We start from the raw sequence: 19,558 nt of genomic DNA on the forward strand, positions 1-19,558 counted from the left end.
CATGCTCAGTGGGAACCTAGATTTCCTTACCTTCTTCAGTCACCATTGCGCCATCTATTTTTGTTTCCCAGAAATCTGCTGAAATCTCTCATGCGTGGACAGCTCCCTTCTTGTTGGCTTCATTTTAAAAATCTTTTTTTTTTTTTTTTTTTGTCATTAGTCACATTTTGAAAGGAAGAGATAGATACGTACACAGGCAGCCATCTGGAGCTGGGTATTTCTAACATTCTATGAGTCTGTTTCTGTGAAATTTAAAAGATCATGTTACAGTGAACTTTATGACTCACAGTAACACAAATGAGGCCAGAGTGACTCCTGACCTTAGAGCAAGATGCAAGGTCTCTCTTCCCAGCTTTGCCTGAAGTCTAGATCACATTCTTTCTCTTTTGCCAGGTGACATACTGCATTCTCCCCCTCAACATTCTGGCTGATAACAGCAGTCAGCATAGACCCACAGAGGTGGCCTGACAGCAGTCTGAGATCCCCTATTTACTTAGTGCGTGGTAGGGGGCCACGACCCACCTAATTTCTACAGTCAAGGTGTGGCCAGGACTGCAACCTCTCTAACCACACTGGATGAAAAAGTCAACTGCACAGACACTTTTATTCAACCTACACTCAGCTAACTTTGATGTGCCAGCTCTGTCATCTCATTTACTCCTTACATAGGCCCTCATAGCTTGTGATCATATTTCCTCTTTAGAGATGAGACCGAGGAACTTGCTTAAGATTTTGAAAAGCGGCAAGGGAGGGAGCTGGGACTTCAACTCCAAGATTAGTGCGTTCCTCTGGCTCTGTCTTTTTTGTTTTCACTATTTTTATTTATGTACTTTTTTGGCGGCACTGGGTCTTAGTGGTGGCACTCAAGAATCTTTGTTGAGGCTTGCAGAACCTTTAGTTGCAGCATGTGGGAACTAGCTCCCTGGCCAGGGATCGAACCCAGGCTCCTTGCATTGGGAGCTCCGAGTCTTAGCCACTGGACCACCAGGTAAGTCCCATCTACAGCTCCATCTAGCCTCCTTTTTTGCTGAACAATAATCAGCAATACCCCCTCTATTTATGCACACATAAAGATGAGATAATTTTATAATTTACTCCTGCCACTTACCAAAAGCAGTTTTGGCATGGACCAAACAGTAACAACAATTTTACTTACTTGCATATTATATTCAAACAGATATAACAGAAGTTATATAACCATCGCTTTTCAATATTAGGCACTGAATTATTTCCAGTTTTTGATACTATAAATAATATTGCAATGAACAACTTCTTGTCTATAATATTTTCCATGTTCAGAATTTTTAAAAGAAAGTTCCAAGTAAGGGGCGTGCATGTGAAGTCGCTTCAGTCATGTCTGACTGTTTGTGACCCCATGGACTGTAGCCTGCCAGGGTCCTCTGGCCATGGGATTCTCCAGGCAAGAATACTAGAGTTGGTTGCCATTTCTTCTTCCAGTCAAGTGAGGGGTCATTAGGTCAAATGTAAGCATTTTATATGATTCTTAATATAAGGTGTGCCGAAGTTTTCACTAGAGGTCTATACTTGTTTATGACTTTCACCCAGTTATCTATTTCGATCTTGATTTTTTAACTCAGTAGGATGAGCTCATTATATTCTCCATATTAAGCCTCCATCTGTCTATCACATCTGCCACAACCTTAAAAAAATTATTATAGTGAGTTTTCACTGATTATCATATAGCAAAATTCTAATCTTCTGTCCAAGTAACCAATGTGTCAGAAAAGAAATAGACAAACATAGCAAAATTAACTTCTGAACCTTTATGTCTCCATAGTAATTTGTATTTTAATCATAGTTTTCAGAATTGAGAATTAAGAATCATATTGCTTCTTATCCTACTTATTTAGAGGGACAAACTCAACATGGGAAGCTGCTCTTTTCCTAGTAGAATCCAACAGATACAACGGTGACCAACTATTCTCTCCCCAAGACCTCTAACGTTTTTGTTCATTGATCTAGTAAACTCTTCTTAAGAAAGTAATTGGGGAATCCACTGGTAGCCCAGTGTTTAGGACTCTGCACTTTACTGATGGCCCAGGTTCAATTCCTGGTCAGGAAACTAAGGTCTGGCAAGCCACATGGCACTGAAAAAAAAAATGAAAAGAAAATATTTTGTGTCAGGTCCTGTGCTTGGTACTAAGGATAATAACAGCCCCAAGTCTAAAGTGACAAGTGTGTATAAACAAGTTATATTCACACTAGGAGAAGTTGTGTATTCAAGATTTCCACAGTGTAACATAGTGGCAGAAAGCAAAGTGTGACTAAGTCTGCAGAGAGATGACTCAAAGATGACTCCCCAGAGAAGGTAATGAGGCAAGTCCTCATTTTCCAGATGGATAAACGAGGGGCCACTCTGTGTAGAGGCCAGGGAGTAGAAGCAGCACCTCCTGTAGAACTTGAGGGATTTTATGTGCCTGTATCTTCAGGCTAGACAGTCATGTACAAGAAAGGGAGACCTGCATAGAACGGGGAACTATATTCAATACCTGTAATATAGGAAAGGAATCTGAAAAAGAGAAGAAAAGAACTGAATCATCTTCTTGTATACCTGAACCTAACACAGCATTGTAAATTATACTTTAATTTTTAAAAAATGGCTTAAATAAAAGGGAGAATTAAAAGATGAGTCTTGATGAAAATAGGGGTGGAGTCATGGAAGGCATCCTGACCAGATCAGTGTTTCAGAGGAATCACTTCAGAAGACAGACTGAAAAAGCCAGGTACGCAGGAAATCAATGGACTAATGCCACAGGAGTTTAGGTGATGCTTTAAAAGACTATTTATTTGGATTAGCAGATGCAGGCTATTACATGCAGGATGGATAAACAACAAGTCCTACTGTGTACCACTGGGAACTATAATCAGTATCCTCCAATAAACCATAATGGAAATGAATATGTAAAAGAATGTATCTATATGTATAACTGAGTCACTTTGTTGTACAGCAGAAATTAACACAACGCTGTAAATCAACTGTGCCTCAATAAATTTTTTTTAAAGACTAACGTTCATTAAGCAGTACTGACATTGTCATCCTTAATTATCTGACATAAACACTATGTTTCCACCAGCACCATTAAGAGACAGCTGGTTCACCCACTGAACTAATATCATTCTAGCCATAAACCAAGAGGACATTCAGCAAGTGTGACTGGTCCTGGGTCAAGGTTCAAATGTCATTAAGCTTCTGAAATACTGAGAATCACGTTGGCCATTCTCCCATGCCTCGTCACCACCCAGCCCCAATGCCACCCTCAAGGAATTCCAGGATCCACTCCACTCATCAAGGTCATCAACTACAACTTGATTAATTTCTACAGAATAACCCATCTTCAAAAAGTCAGCTGGACTCATCTTTGATAGAACCCCTATTAAGAACTGGAATAAAACTCTCATTCAAAAGCATATGAAAATAAACTCACCACTGCCCCTCTCAGGAATTGGTAATGAGTAGGAGGGCACTTACCCTACAGTCTTACGGTTCATCCTCGAGGTCAAAGTGTTAACCAAGTTGGTTGAGTTTTACCCACAGCAAAGAGAATAGCTTTAAAAATGCAAATATCGAGAGCACTGTCATGCCTTAAAAGAGTCCTGTGCTGCCTGGAGGGCTGCCTGGAGCCTTCACCACTGAGCACAGGCTGGTGGAGCCCTCTGGGAAATTCCCATCCCTGGGAGTCCACGTCAGTGAAAGAGACTGTCCATCTCCACCCAGCTTAGTCTTGAGATGGACTAAAGAAGAGATCCATTCAACTTTACAAGTCTTTGGTGAAGGAAAGAGGCAGGAAAAGGTGTATATGGGGATATTTATGATCCCATTTCTTTTCCCCCATGCAAACAAATACTCTGAACACCATCTAACAAACCAGCTAGCTGAACATCTACGACGGCTCCTAAGAAAGAGCCCACTTTTGAAGTTGTTCTTTTTTCTCTTCCTATACCTAAAATATCAACACAGAGAACGAGGGGAAAGACAACTACACGTTAAGTTGCAATCTGTCATAAGCTACTGAATCACGTAAATTTCTGAAGATTCAGTCTCCTTCATGAGTTCACCTTACTGTGGCCACTGGTTAAACACCTGGGATCCTCTGGACTGGTCCTTTGCTTGGCCCACTGCCCTTCTTGATCAGCTCCCCATGTGCAATCTAAGCCTCTCTCCTCTGCCTCCACAATGACTGCGGAATCCATGTCTGTCCTAACGACTTCTTCCTGGAACTTTTCACTCTTAAGTGAGTTGCCTGCCAGGCCTCCCCCAGTTGTCCCCAGAGGCATCCTGAGCATAACTGACTTTTCTCCCCCACCCTACTTCCCACCGTGTTTTCCTTGCAGCTCTCTGTCTTAGTTGCTAACCCCAATACCCATCCAGTTATCCAGCTAACATTGTAACACGGACCAATCAATGACTCCTCATTCTTCCTCACACCTGCATTCAGCCAGTTGCTAAATCCTACCAATTTTGGGCTTCCCTAGTGGCTCAGATGGTAAAGAATCTGCCTGCAGTGCAGGAGACCCAGGTTTGATCCCTGGGTCAGGAAGATCCCCTGGAGAAGGGAATGGCAACTCACTCCAGTATTCTTGCCTGGAGAATCCCCAGGGCAGAGGAGCCTGGTAGGCTACAGTCTATGAGTCTGCAAAGAGTCGGACATGACTGAGCCACTAACACTCTCGCTTCCCTTTGTCACCAATTTTACCTCCCAAATATTTTTCAAATCAATTGCTGTCTTTCCACTCCCTGCTGCCTGTGCCGTTATCTCATTCCTTGGTTACTTTAGCAGCCTCTGAACTCATCTCCTGCACCCAGAAGTGCCCCCAAGGGTCACTCCCTCCCCAAGGGAGGGTCCCAGCAGTGCGTGATCAGAGGTTTCTGTAAAATTTGCAAAGTAACACAATTTAACCACAAAAGGCTAAAACACTCATCTTTTTCTGCACTAGTTTTCCTCTGTCAAGCATGCTCTTAGGTGAAGGGGCTTTAGAGTGGCTACAGGCCTTGATTCAACCAAAGGACAGTTGAGATGGGGATTTATTTAATTTGGGTGGAAAATATATTTACAAGCTGCTCTGTCACTCCCATGAGTAGGTAAATATTGCTAACAGATTTTGCTGACTTGCAACATGACTGTGCTCTAAGGCATCCACCCCCAGAAATATGTGGGTTGTGTAAGGGAAACAGGGTTTGAAATGCTATGCAGCCAGCACCTGTCTGTAATTTCTTCCAAATATTATCGCTCATGCATGCAAGAACTTGAAAGACACCTTCCCAATTTGCATGACAATACTAAATAGTCATACAACACTATCGGTAACAAAATGTGAAGCTTTTCTGTTTTTCTAAACTGTCAATACTGAAAAAGAAATTTCTATCAACCACACTCAAGAACCAATCTCACTAGAGAAGATCACAAACACTGCCGTCATTTGAAGAGACAATAAAACAGCATGAAGCCAAAAGAACATAAGCAAAGAAGGATGGCAGAGGTGTTTCAAGCAGTGAATAAATCAAAATACGTTTTTAAGTTTTGTGACGTTTCCAATTATTTTAATCTTAAAAAAATTTTAACTTGCAATGATTAAAATTTTTTTCATTGGAGTATAATTGATTTACAGTGTTGTGTTATTTTCTGGTTTACAGTAAAGTGAATCAGTAATGTTGTTCAGTCACTATATTGTGTCTGACTCTTTGTGACCCCATGGACTGCAGCACACCAGGCTCCTCTGTCCTTCACTATTTCCCAGAGTTTGCTCAAATTATGTCCATTGAGTTGGTGATGCTATCTAACCATCTCATTCTCTGCTGCTTTTTTCTCCTTTTGCCTTAAATCTTTCCCAGCATTAGAGTCTTCTCCAGTGAGTCAGCTCTTAACATCAGGTGGCCAAAGTATTAGATCTTCAGCTTTAGCATCAGTCCTACCAATGAGTATTCAGAGTTGACTTCTTTTAGGATTGACTGGTTTGATCTGCTTGCTGTCCAAGGGACTCTCAAGAGTCTTCTCCAGCACCACAATTTGAAAGCATCAATTCTTTGGCACTCAGCTTTCTTTATGGTTAAACTCTCGTATCCGTGCTTGACTACTAGAAAAACCATAGGTTTGATTATACAGATCTTTGTCAGCAAAGTGAGGTCTCTGCTTTTTAATATGCTGTCTATGTTGGTCATACATTTCCTTCCAAGCGGCAAGTGTCTTTTAATTTCATGGCTGCAGTCACCGTCCACAGTGATTTTGTAGCTTAAGAAAATAAAATCTGTCTTGCTTCCACTTTTTCGACTTCTATTTGCCATGAAGTGATGGAACCAGATGCCATGATCTTAGTTTTTTGAATGCTGAGTTTCAAGCCAGCTTTTTCACTCTCTTCTTTCATTCTCATCAAGAGGCTCTTTAGTTCCTCTTTACTTTCTGCCATTAGACTGATACCATCTGCATATCTGAGGTTTTGGTATTTCTCCTGGCAATCTTGATTCCAGCTTGTGATTCATCCAGCCCAGCATTTCACATGATGTACTCTGCATATAAGTTAAATAAGCAGAGTGACAATATACAGCCATGATATACTCCTTTCCCAACTTTGAACCAGTCAGTTGCTCCATGTCTGGTTCTAACTGTTGCTTCTTGACACCTGCATACAGGTTTCTGAGGAGACCGGTAAGGTGGTCTGGTATTCCCATCTCTCAGAATTTTCCACAGTTTGGTGTGATCCATACAGTCAAAGTCTTTGGTGTAGTCAGTGAAACAGAAGTAGAGGTTTTCTGGAACTCCCTTGCAATCTCCATGACCCAATGAATGTTGACAGTTTGATTTCTGGTTCCTCTGTCTCTTTGCTCGTACATCTGGGAGTTCTCGGTTCATGAGCTGCTGAAGCTGAGCTTGAAGGACTTTGAGCATCACCTTGCTCGCAATTGTGTGGTAGCTTGAACATTCTAAGGCATTGCCCTTCTTTGGGACTGGAATGAAAACTGACCTTTTCCAGTCCTGTGGCCACTGCTGAGTTTTCCAAATTTGCTGACACATTGAATGCAGCACTTTAACAGCATCATCTTCTAGAATTTGAAATACCTCAGCTGGAATTCCATCACTTCCACTAGCTTTGTTTGTAATAATGCTTCCTAAGGTTCACCTGACCTCACATTCCAGGATATCTGGCTCTATGAGAGTAACCACAATACAGTGGTTATCCAAGTCATTAAGACCTTTTTTTATATAGTTCTGTGTATTTTTGCCACCTCTTCTTAATTTCTTCTGCTTTTGTTAGGTCCTTATCATTTTTGTCCTTTATTGGACCCATCCTTACATGAAATGTTCTCTTGATATCTTTAATTTGCTTGAAGAGATCTCTAGTCTCTCCCATTCTGTTGTTTTCCTCTGTTTCTCTGCATTGTTCATTTAAGAAGGCCTTCTTGTCTCTCCTTGCTCTTCTCTGGAACTCTGCATTCATTTGGGTATATCTTTCCCTTTCTCCTTTGCTTTTCACTTCTCTTCTTTCCTCAGCTATTTGTAAAGCCTCCTCAGACAACCACTTTGCCTTCTTGCATTCTTTTTCTTTGGGATGGTTTCAGTCACTGCCTCCTGTCCAATGTTATGAACCTCCATCCATAGTTCTTTGGGCACTCTATCAGATCTAATCCCTTGAATCTATTTGTCACCTCCACTGTATAATCATAAGAGATTTTATTTAGGTCGAATCTGAGTGGCCTAATGGTTTTCCCTACTTTCTTCAACTTAAGCCCAAATTTTGCAATAAGGAGTTCATGATCTGAGCCACAGTCAGCTCCACATCTTGTTTCTGCTGACTGTACTGAGCTTCTCCATCTTTGGCTACAAATAACATAATCAGTCTGATTTCAGTATTGACCATCTGATGATGTCCATGTGTACAGTCATCTCTTGGGTTGTTGGAAAAGGGTATTTGATATATGACCAGCATGTTCTCTTTCCCTTGCCCTGCTTCATTTTATACTCCAATGCCAAACTTGCCTGTTATTCCAAGTATCTTTTGACTTTCTACTTTTGCATTCCAATCCCCTATGATGAGAAGGACATCTTTTTTTAGTGTTAGTTCTAGAAGGTGTTGTACGTCTTCATAGAACCTATCAACTTCAGCTTCTTTGGCATCAGTGGTTGGGGCTTAGACTTGGATCACAGTGAGATTGAATGGTTTGCCTTGGAAATGAACTGAGATCATTCTGTCGTTTTTGAGGTTGCATCCAGGTACTGCATTTTGGACTCTTGTTGACTGTGAGGGCTACTTCATTTCTTCTAATGGATTCTTGCCCACAGTAGTAGACAAAATGGTCGTCTGAATTAAACTGGCCCCTTCCCGTTCATTTTAGTTCACTGATTCCTAAGATTTCAATGCTCAATTTTGCCATCTCCTGCTTGACCATGTCCACTTTACCTTGACTCATGAAACTAAAATTCCAGGTTCCTATGCAATATTGTTCTTTACAGCATTGGATTTTCCTTTTACCACCAGATACATCCACACCTGAGCATTGTTTTCGCTTTGACCCAGTCTCTCCATTCTTTCTGGAGCTATTAGTGATTGCCCTCTGCTCTTCCCCAGTAGCATATTGGACACCTTCTGACCTGAGGGACTCATTTTCCAGTGTTATATCTTTTTGCCTTTTCATACTGTTCATGGGGTTCTCCAGGTGAGACTCCCAGAGTGGGTTGGCATTTCCTCCTCCAGTGGACCATGTTTTATCAAAACTCTTCACTATGACCTGTCCATCTTGGGTGACCCTGTAAGGCATGACCCATAGGCTGTGATCTATGAAGTGGGATCAGTTATGCATATACATATATCCACTCTTTTTTTTTTTCAGCTTCTTTTCCCCATTGCTGAGTATTGAGTAGAGTTCCCTGTGCTATACAGCTGCTGCTGCTGCTGCTAAGTCGCTTCAGTCGTGTCCGACTCTGTGCGACCCCAGAGACGGCAGCCCACCAGGCTCCCTTGTCCCTGGGATTCTCCAGGGAAGAACGGTGGAGTGGGTTGCCATTTCCTTCTCCAATGCATCCAAGTGAAAAGTGAAAGTGAAGTCGTGTCGGTCGTGTGACCCCATGGAGTGCAGCCCACCAGGCTCCTCCGCCCGTGGGATTTTCCAGGCAAGAGTAGTGGAGTGGGGTGCCATTGTGCTATACAGCAGGTTCTTATTAGTTGTCTGTTTATATATAGCAGTGTGTATACCTTAATCCCAACCTCCCAATTTATTCCTCCCCCCTTATTCTCTGGCATCCATAAATTTTAATGATTTGTTTTTGCTCATTTAAATATACATTCGCTTTTCGTGCCTCATCCGATACCCTCTCTTGCTGGAAGCCAGTGTGAGGAATCCCACCCGTGACAAGGTCATGAGGAAGGAAGCTGACATACGCAAGGCGTGCTCAGACTTCAGGGGCCCCTCTGGAAATTCCTAAGCATGTACCCCAACAAAAATCTGCCGGCTTTTGTGCTCTGCTTTTCCACTCCTCTGACATTTTCTGGAAAAAGTCAATTCAGGGCTTTAGTCTTCTACATTTGAAAGAGTGTTTCAATCCAAATACCCCTCTGATGGCTTTCTAACCTGCCTGCAGGACTCGTATAGCTGCGCATGTGATTGTTTGAGGCCTCCTGACCGCAGGAGGCACAGGAAGCTTAAAACATCCTAGGAATGTAGGGGCTTCCGAAGAGTCAAAATCTTTAGAATAGGACTGATTAAAAGTTTCATTTGTTGAGTCAATGCTTGCTGCCAAATTTTCATATCCTTTGTTTTTAGATATAGTTGGTATATAAAAAAACAAGTAGTAGACCTGGTATTAGCAACATTAGATCTTTGAGTTAAGTACCTTCTTTGTTATAACCCACTGTGCCTTTGTTCTATAGAGATGTAACTTTAGCTCTTTTAAGGAGATGCAGATTAAAGAAAAACACTTCAGGAGAAACAAAATTAACATTCATTAAGGAAGAGAGCCAAAAAGTGTTAACAAGCCTCTTGGCCAGAAGATAATGTAAATCACCTGAGACCTTTTGTATACAAAATGATGTATAGAAAGAGTCTGGGCTGCGAACGCTACATAATTTTGTGTTGCCCATTGATCTCCATGTTTTATCAAAAGTATAAAAGGCCTTCTGAACAATAAAGGACCGGACCAGCTTCTCAGACCAGCTTCTCGGACCAGTTTCTCGAACTAGTCTCTCGGCCTGGTTTCTGGGGAATCTGGCTCCCCTCGTGTCTCTTTCTCTCTCATTTTCTCTCCCTTTCCCTCTCTCTGCTCTTTACTTTAATTTCAGGCTGAATTTCCATCTGGGGCGCGGAGGCTCGCCAGGTCTACTTCCTTGCCGTGGTTGTTAAGACCCGCGCGAAAGGGAGCTTAAGGCGAGGCACCCTGAGATATCCAAGCGGGCGCCGGTGGCCCAACGTAGATGGTGCAAATTCCTTGTCTGGAATCTTATTGGTCTTCCGCGTAAACCAAGCTATTCAGCCCTCTTTCTCCACTTAATCTTCCTACTGCACTATAGTTTCTTAATCTAATCTTATATTAATAAATAAACAAGTCTTTCCACGCCAACGCCGTCCACCCTTCGAATTCCCTGGATCCACCAGGGCTGGACCCCGGCACTCTCTGAAATGTATAGCTATGTCACCTGGCTTTTTCAGCAGCATTAATGTTCTTGATGAAGGAGGAGACAGCATCACCTGTACATTATGGGAAAAGTGTGGCAGTGATGGTTCACACTGGACGGGGAGAAGAGATGAGGGTGGAGACAGAGAAGTGCAGACAGTTAAAGGTCCAGTTGAGGCTGGAAGTACAAGTCCCTGTTCCAGCCAGTTGACACTGATGCTCACAATCCTCTTGCCTGTTTCCAGGGCCAGAGTGTGGCAGCAGAATGGCCCAGGCTGCTGTATGGAGCATGGAGCCTGAACAGCAGCAGAGAGAGCTATGCAGGGTGACAGTGACTCTAACAGCCAGCAATCATAAGGCCAGGGAAGGTCAAGAAAATGTGAGGGGCTGCAGGAGTGGAGAAGAGGCAGAAAGCAGCAGCTAAACGTACAGGAGATTAAGAGTGTGAGGTTGTGATGAGGCCAAAGATAAGATGATGTTTCGTGCAAAAAAGCACATGTAAATATCTGTTTTTAAGTTTGATTTGCATTTTTTTTTCTTGTTAGGCATAGAAAAGTTCATTATTTCAGAAAGAAAGTTCAGTTCAGTTCAGTCGTTCAGTCGTGTCCGACTCTTTGTGACCCCATGAATCGCAGCACGCCAGGCCTCCCTGTTCATCACCATCTCCCGGAGTTCACTCAGACTCACGTCCATCGAGTCCGTGATGCCATCCAGCCATCTCATCCAAAAGTATTCTAAAAATAAGCCTCTCCAGCAATACCACTGCAAGGTACATAGCCAAACGAATGGAAAGCAGGACTTGAACAGATATTTGTACCCTGATGTTTAATACAGTGTTATTCAAAATAGCCAAGAGTGTCACACAATTTGCAGTGTCCATCAAGAGATGAATGAAATGAACAGATAAACTGGTACACAAGTTTTCCCTTCGTACCTGCAGGGTACTGCCACCAGGACTCCTGCAGATGCCAAAATTCCAGGATGTTCAAGAAATCTGAGTATATCTGCATGTGTCCTGTGCACAGCCTCCCATGTACTTTTTAATAATTAAACAATTTTTTGGCTGCGCTGTGCGTGCCATTCTCTAGTTGTGAGCGGGGGCTGCTGTGCGTTGCAGTGCACGGGCTTCTCACGGCAGCGGCTTCTCCTATGGCGGAGCACAGGCTCCAGGCCATGTGGGCTTCAGCAGCTGTGGCAAGCAGGCTCAACAGATGCCACTCCTAGGCTCTAGAGCACAGCCTCAGTGGTCGTGGCACACGAGCTTCGTTGTTCCGAGGTGTGAGGGATCTTCCCAAACCAGGGATCACATCTGAGTCTCCTGCTTTGGCAAGTGGATTCCTCACCAATGAGCCACCAGGGAAGCCCTCCCATGTACTTTAAATCATCTCCAGATTACCTATAATACAGTATAAATGCTATGTAAGTAGTTGTAAAAACAATGTCAGTGTCATGTAAAACTTGGTGCTATGCAACCACCTCAAGTTTTGCTTTATGGAACTTTCTGTTTTGTTTTTTTTTCCCCTTAATCTGTGGTTGGTTGAGTCTGCAGATGTGGAACCCACGGATATGGAGCACTAACTGTATATATACCATAAAGTATTATTCACCATAAGAAGGAATTAAATTCTGACACATGCTATAACGTTGCTGAATCTTGAAAACATGCTAAATGAAATAAGTCAGTCACGAAAGGAAAATACTGTATGGTGCCTCTTCTCTGAAACATCTAGAATATGCAAATTCACAGAGGCAGAAAGTAGACGAGAGCTTCCCAGTGGCTGAAAGGAGGCCGTAAAGGGGACTTATTGCATAACAGCGTTTCTGTCTGGGCGAATGAAAAGATTTCGTGAATAGATAATGGCCATGGTTACACAACGTTATGAATGAAATTTATGCCACTGAACTTTTAACCACTTAAAAATGATTAAAATGCCAAATTTAATGTTATTTATGTTTTACCACAGTTAACAAAAATTAACGTTCAGAATCCATTGAATTGTGTACTTTAAATGGGTGAAGTTCACAGTATGTGATTTATATCTAAATAAATTTGTTAAAAAATAAATAAATAAATCTGAAATGGTTTGTGAGATGAAGCAACAGAAATAAGTCCACAGGGACTATAACATTAATAAAATCCTAGAAATCAGTCAATAATTTAAAAAGGAAAGTACAGTGGAATACTCATGTACAATTTAAAGAGGCTAAATAAATTAAATATAGTATATGTGGATGCATGCATTTGTGGTAAAATCACAAAATGTATGTAAGGATAAATACCATTCCTTCTTCCTCCATCTGAGGGGGGAGGGCAAGAAACAGCAGATAGACCCAGCTTTATCTGCATTGTATTATTTTCTTAAACAATTAGAAGCAAAGATTTCATAATAACTTGTGTTATATCTAGGTATTGGGTACATGAGTGTCTGCAACATTATTCTATATATTAAAAAAATTTCAAGATGTCATATTTTGAAGACAAATATATATCATAATATTTCTCATGAAGAAATAAAAGACTCCATTTATAATAATATTAGAATTAGGAACACAGAATACTTGAGAGTAAACATATTCAGAAATGGACAGGGACTATTTTTTTAAGAAAACTTTAAAACAAGGACATCAGAGAAGACTTGAATAGACAGAAAACCATTTTCTTGGCTAAGTCTCAATACAGTAAATATCACCCCTAAGTTGATGTATAAATTTAATATAAAACTAATTAAAACATCAACAGGTATCCTGAGTTTTTGTTTTGAAGTTGATAGAATAATATGAAAGTTTATAATAGCTGGGGAAATTCTGAAAGACTATAGACGGAAGACTAGGACTTTCCAGTGGCTAAAACTCTGGGCTTCCACTATGCGGGGGGGCCCAGGTTCGACCCTTGGTGGGGGAACTAGATCCCACATGCCACAACTAAAAATTCCACATGCTGCAACAAAGACCCGGTGAAGCCACATTAATTAAGAAATTTTAAATAAGTAAAATAAAAGTTCAAAATAATCTAAATGCCCATCAATGAGGAAGGGTTTCAGTAAATGGCAGTAGATCTGAGTAGTATAATAGCATGTAGCCGAGTACATGGTACATGTACGATAGCAGGTGATGATTTCATTACGGAGAATGAGACCATTTAGGTTAAGAAGGCTCACTAAACAGAACTTCTGATGTCATTCTTGCCCAAAACACCAGTAAAATCTCAGTGAACAGATTTTTGTTTAAGATGTAAATACACAGAACTGAAGAACAGGAGAGGAGACAACAGCAATAAAATTTTGGAAGCTGGGAAATGGACAAATGAATAGCAAATCAGTAGGAAGAAAGGCAAAGAGAATGGGAGGAAACTAAGAACCAGTTCAATTTGGTTCTGAAGAATTACTAAAAGGCTCAAAACTGGCGGCACCAGGTACTTCCAAACCTGGGAGGTACAGGTGCTTAAGTAAATAAGGAGCATGATCCACAGACTTCTTCTCCAAGCTAAGGGTTCTCAAACTCTAGTGCATGTCAGAGTCTCCTCTGACTGTAAAATCCTGGATTGGTGGCCCTACCCACAGAGTTTCTGATTCACTGGAATTAGAATTTCCATCAAGTTACTAGATGGTTCTGATGTGCTGGTATTTGAGAAACACTGCTCTTTGTATGCAATGCCCTCTCCCACCTGGGACTAGAGATTTATTTTCTGGGGAGGAGAAAACATGGTCTTTGGGTTCCTGGTTAACCTGCAGAGTTAAGGACATGTGGAGCATTTTAAAAGGGGAGACTGAGTAAAAAGTAACTACCGCCACCCCAGCCCTGCTCCAGGGTGCAGGATGCTGGCAGCCAGCCGCTTGCTCCAGGCAGAAAATCAGAAGACATCTTTCTTGAAAATCTTAACAGTCATTGAGGAAACATTGAAAGATACTGATACTTTGTAATTTTATATAATTAAACAAAATTAGGTCAAAAAGGGAAAAAGCAACCTCTATAAATTTCCTTTGTTTCCTTAAAAGAAATAAATGAACCTGTTTGATTAGCAGCATAACCAAAAGTTACCTCTGGTTACAATGAGTGTTGACCGTGACAGATCTGGCCCTGACTGTAGGGGGATGCAATCGCTTAACAATACGCCCCAAATTCTCTGGTCCTCTTCACCTCGGTAAGTGGAACTTAGGCCCCGTGAACATGGCCCAGACTTAGCAACTGGCTTCTGGAGGAAAGAATGTGGAAAAGGGATGAGATGTCATTCTTTGTTTAGGTAACTAAAAGACTGCAACTTTGGGAGTTCAGTGATTCATTGACTCCCTGGGAGTCCAGTGATTCAGTGATTCCCTCAGAGTCCAGTGGTTAAGACTCCGTGCTTCCACTGCAGAGGGCATGGGTTCAATTCCTGGTTGAGAAACAAGATCTCATGTGGCATAAATAAATTAAAAAAAAAAAAAATTTTTTTTTTAAAAGATTGCAACTTTCATCGGGAGGTGCCCGCTCTCTCACAGATCTGTGGGGGAAGCCACATTGTGAGCCACCTCATGGAGAGTCCTACATGGCAAGGAACTTTAGTGACCTGCCCTTAGCCATGTGAGATGGACCTTTCAAAAGGGAGCTGGTGGGAATGTATGTTGTTGCAGCCACTATGTCTCCATGGAGGTTCCTCAAAAACTAAAGATAGAGCTGCCATATGATCCTGCAATCCCACTCCTAAGACTGTATCTGGACAAAACTGTAATTCAAAAAAGACACATGCACCCCAGTGTTTGTAGCAGCTCTATTCACAGCAGCCAAGGCATGGAAGCAACCTAAATGTCCACTGACAGATGAATGGATAAAGCAGATGTGGTACAGATATACAATGGACTATTACTAAGCCATAAGGAAGAATAAAATTATGCCATTTTGTAGGGTGGACCTACAGATGATCATTCTACGTGAAACAGAAAAAGAGAAATACCATATAATACCACTTATATACACCGCACACAAAAATAAACTCAAAATGGATTAAAGATCTAAATGTAAGACCAGAAACTATAAAACTCCTAGAGGAGAACATAGGCAAAACACTCTCAGACATAAATCACAGCAGGATCCTCTATGATCCACCTCCCAGAATTCTGGAAATAAAAGCAAAAATAAACAAATGGGATCTAATTAAAATTAAAAGCTTCTGCACAACAAAGGAAAATATACGCAAGGTGAAAAGACAGCCTTCTGAATGGGAGAAAATAATAGCAAATGAAGCAACTGACAAACAACTAATCTCAAAAATATACAAGCAACTTATGCAGCTCAATTCCAGAAAAATAAACGACCCAATCAAAAAATGGGCCAAAGAACTAAATAGACATTTCTCCAAAGAAGACATACGGATGGCTAACAAACACATGAAAAGATGCTCAACATCACTCATTATCAGAGAAATGCAAATCAAAACCACAATGAGGTACCACTTCACACCAGTCAGAATGGCTGCGATCCAAAAATCTGCAAGCAATAAATGCTGGAGAGGGTGTGGAGAAAAGGGAACCCTCCTACACTGTTGGTGGGAATGCAAACTAGTACAGCCACTATGGAGAACAGTGTGGAGATTCCTTAAAAAATTGCAAATAGAACTACCTTATGACCCAGCAATCCCACTGCTGGGCATACACACCGAGGAAACCAGAATTGAAAGAGACACATGTACCCCAATGTTCATCGCAGCACTGTTTATAATAGCCAGGACATGGAAACAACCTAGATGTCCATCAGCAGATGAATGGATAAGAAAGCTTTGGTACATGTACACAATGGAGTATTACTCAGCCGTTAAAAAGAATTCATTTGAATCAGTTCTGATGAGATGGATGAAACTGGAGCCGATTATACAGAGTGAAGTAAGCCAGAAAGAAAAACACCAATACAGTATACTAACACATATATATGGAATTTAGAAAGATGGCAATGAAGACCCTGTATGCAAGACAGGAAAAAAGACACAGCGGTGTATAATGGACTTTTGGACTCAGAGGGAGAGGGAGAGGGTGGGATGATTTGGGAGAATGACATTCTATCATGTATACTATCATGTAAGAATTGAATCGCCAGTCTATGTCTGACACAGGATACAGCATGCTTGGGGCTGGTGCATGGGGATGACCCACAGAGATGTTATGGGGAGGGAGGTGGGAGGGGGGTTTATGTTTGGGAACACATGTAAGAATTAAAGATTTTAAAATTAAAAAAAAAAAATACCACTTATATGTGAGATCTAAAAATTGGTACAGATGAACTAGTTTACAAAACAGAAGCAGACTCACTGACATAGAAAACACACTTACGGGGACTTCGCTGGTGGTCTAGTGGTTAAGGATCTGCTGGTCAGTGGAGAGGACACGGGTTTGATACCTGGTCCAGGAAGATCCCACATGCCTTGTGGAGCTCAGGCGCCACAGCTACTGAGCCCACTCTCTACAGACGAGAGTCACAACTCCTGAAGCCTGTGCTCCACAACAAGAGAAGCCGCCACGATGGGAAGCCTGTGCACCGCAGTGAAGAGCAGGCCCTGCTCACCACAACCAGAGAAAGCCCTCACGCAGCAAGGAAGGCCCGGTGCAGCCAAACATAAAGTCATTAACACAATTCAAAAGAGAACACATTTATGGTTACCAGAGGGGAAAAAGGGCGGGGGAGGGATAAATTAGGAGTTTGGGATTACATAGACACACTACTGTATATATAAAACAGATAACAAGACCTACTGCATAGCACTGGGAACTATGTTCAGTATCCTCTAATAAACCATGGTGGAAAAGAATATGTATATATATGTATAACTGAATCACTTTGCTGTATAGGGGAAACTGACATAATATTGTAAATCAACTATACTTCAATTTAAAAAAAAAAAAGAAAGAAGTGGGTCCTTTAGCCCCATGCAAGTCTTTAGAGTCTGCTGCTTGGCTAACAGCTTTCACTGCAGCCTCAGGAGAATTCATGAGCTAGAACATACAGCTAAGCCACCCTATATTCTTCACTGTCAGAAACTGTGTGAGGTCGTACATATATGTGTTTGGCCATGGCACGAAGCTTGTGGGATTCACCAGCTAGGGACTGAACCCAGGACATGACGGTGGAAGCCAGAATCCTAACCAGCAGGTAAGCAGGGAACTCCTAACATCTGTTGTTTTAAGCTACTAAGTTTGTGGGTAATTTGTTGCACAGAGATAAACTGGGGAGAAAACAAGTGTCTCTTGAAGATTCACATCCACAACTAGCCCACTACTAAAATACGCACCATTCAGAGCATGTTATAAGTCAGGAAGGATGTAATTGAAGTTAACGTGAGCTAAAGTTCTGGTTGTAGGAAGGAAGTAAAGGTATAGATTAATTTTAAATTATTATAAAACTGAATGTTAAAGTTTTTTGAAAGCCAGATATAAAAGAGTGCATATTGTATGAACCCATCTATATAAAGTCAAAAAACAAGCACAGCTAACTTGTGGTGATCAAGGTCAGTGGAAAGTCAGTAATTGGAAGGAACATGAGGGAAGCTTCTGAGGGGTTGTGTGTTGGCTCCAGGAGTCTGTGTTTTATAAATTCACTGAGCTCTACACTAATGAGCTGTGCTTTTCTGGGGAGGGTGGGGTGCGCATACTTCACACTTCAACAGGTAACCCCTAAAGAAACGAAAATACAGAAGATAACATCCAAATTCGGGTGTGGAGGGGGTGGTGATATAAGAAAACAAAAATAAACAGGTCAAAGAAAGTAAGAGAGGAAGACGAAACAGAAAAGGTAGGCAAGCAGATAACTACAAGATGGCTGAGATGAATCGATGTGTATCAAGAATTATAATGAAATGATGATGAGCAGGTACACCAGTTAAAAGACAAAATATTCAAACAAGATTTCTAAAAAATCCAGCTATATCCTGTTTACAAAGGATGTATGTTTTTATTTTTTATTTTATTTTTATTGATTTACAGTGTTGTGTTAATTTCTGCTGTACAACGAAGTCAGTTATACATTATTTTTCATTATGGCTTATTACAAAGATATTGCATCTGGTCCCCTGTGCTCTAGAGAAGGACCTTGCTGTCTATCCATCCTAGGCGTCATAGTCTCTCTCTGCTAACCCCACGCTCCCAATCCGTCCTGCTGTCCCTTGGCAGCTGCAAGTCTGTTCTCTATGTCTGTGAGTTTGTTTCTGTTTTGGGACAGAGTTTTTGGGGATGTTTTTTAAGAAAGGATATAGAAGGATATCTTTCTGTGCAAAGATACACCAGGTAAAAGAATGCAGGCAAGTATATTAGTATCAGGCATAACAGATTCTAAGGCAAAAATCAGTATCAGAGATAGTTTCCATATGATACAAAAAGATTTAATTCTCAATTTGTATTCTAATAATATGGCCTCAAAAACTGACAGAACTACAAGGAGAAATACATAAACACAACTCTCTCAATAACTAATAGAATAAACTAACAAAAATTAGGAAGGATATAAAAGATACCAATAGCACCATTAATAAGCTTAATCAAATGAACACGTATACAGATTATAGCCAACAGTTATAAAACATGCAGTCTTTTCAAGAATACATGGAATATTTGTTCATATTGGTATAAGCCAGGCTGTATGAGGATGTTCAACACATTGCAAGGGATTGGTATTATACTCAAAACATTCTCTAACCAGAATGCAACTATGTGAGAAACCATCAGACTAGAAAAATATTTGTGTTTAATATTTTAAAACCTCACTTCTGAACATTTGAAGGGTCAAAGAGAAGTCAAAACAAGCATGTTTAAAAGCAAATAATAATAAATATATTATATATCAAGACTTACAAGATGGAGATAGCAGTACTTGAAGGAAAGGTACAGACTTGAGTATTTATGTTAGAAAAGAACAAAGTCTGGTTTAAAAAGCTAAGCTTCAAATAAAGGAAGGAAACAATAAAGATAGGAACAGAGAGC

General features: G+C 41.0%; 1 protein-coding gene across 1 annotated transcript in view; it reads right to left on the minus strand.

The window, feature by feature from the left end:
- Nucleotides 1–19,558, minus strand: part of GLB1 (galactosidase beta 1) — a 102,905-nt gene that overhangs the window by 36,394 nt on the left and 46,953 nt on the right. The gene's annotated exons all lie outside the window — the stretch shown is intronic.

The sequence above is a fragment of the Capricornis sumatraensis genome, chromosome 10 (assembly GCF_032405125.1).
Source record: "Capricornis sumatraensis isolate serow.1 chromosome 10, serow.2, whole genome shotgun sequence".
NCBI lineage: Eukaryota > Metazoa > Chordata > Mammalia > Artiodactyla > Bovidae > Capricornis > Capricornis sumatraensis.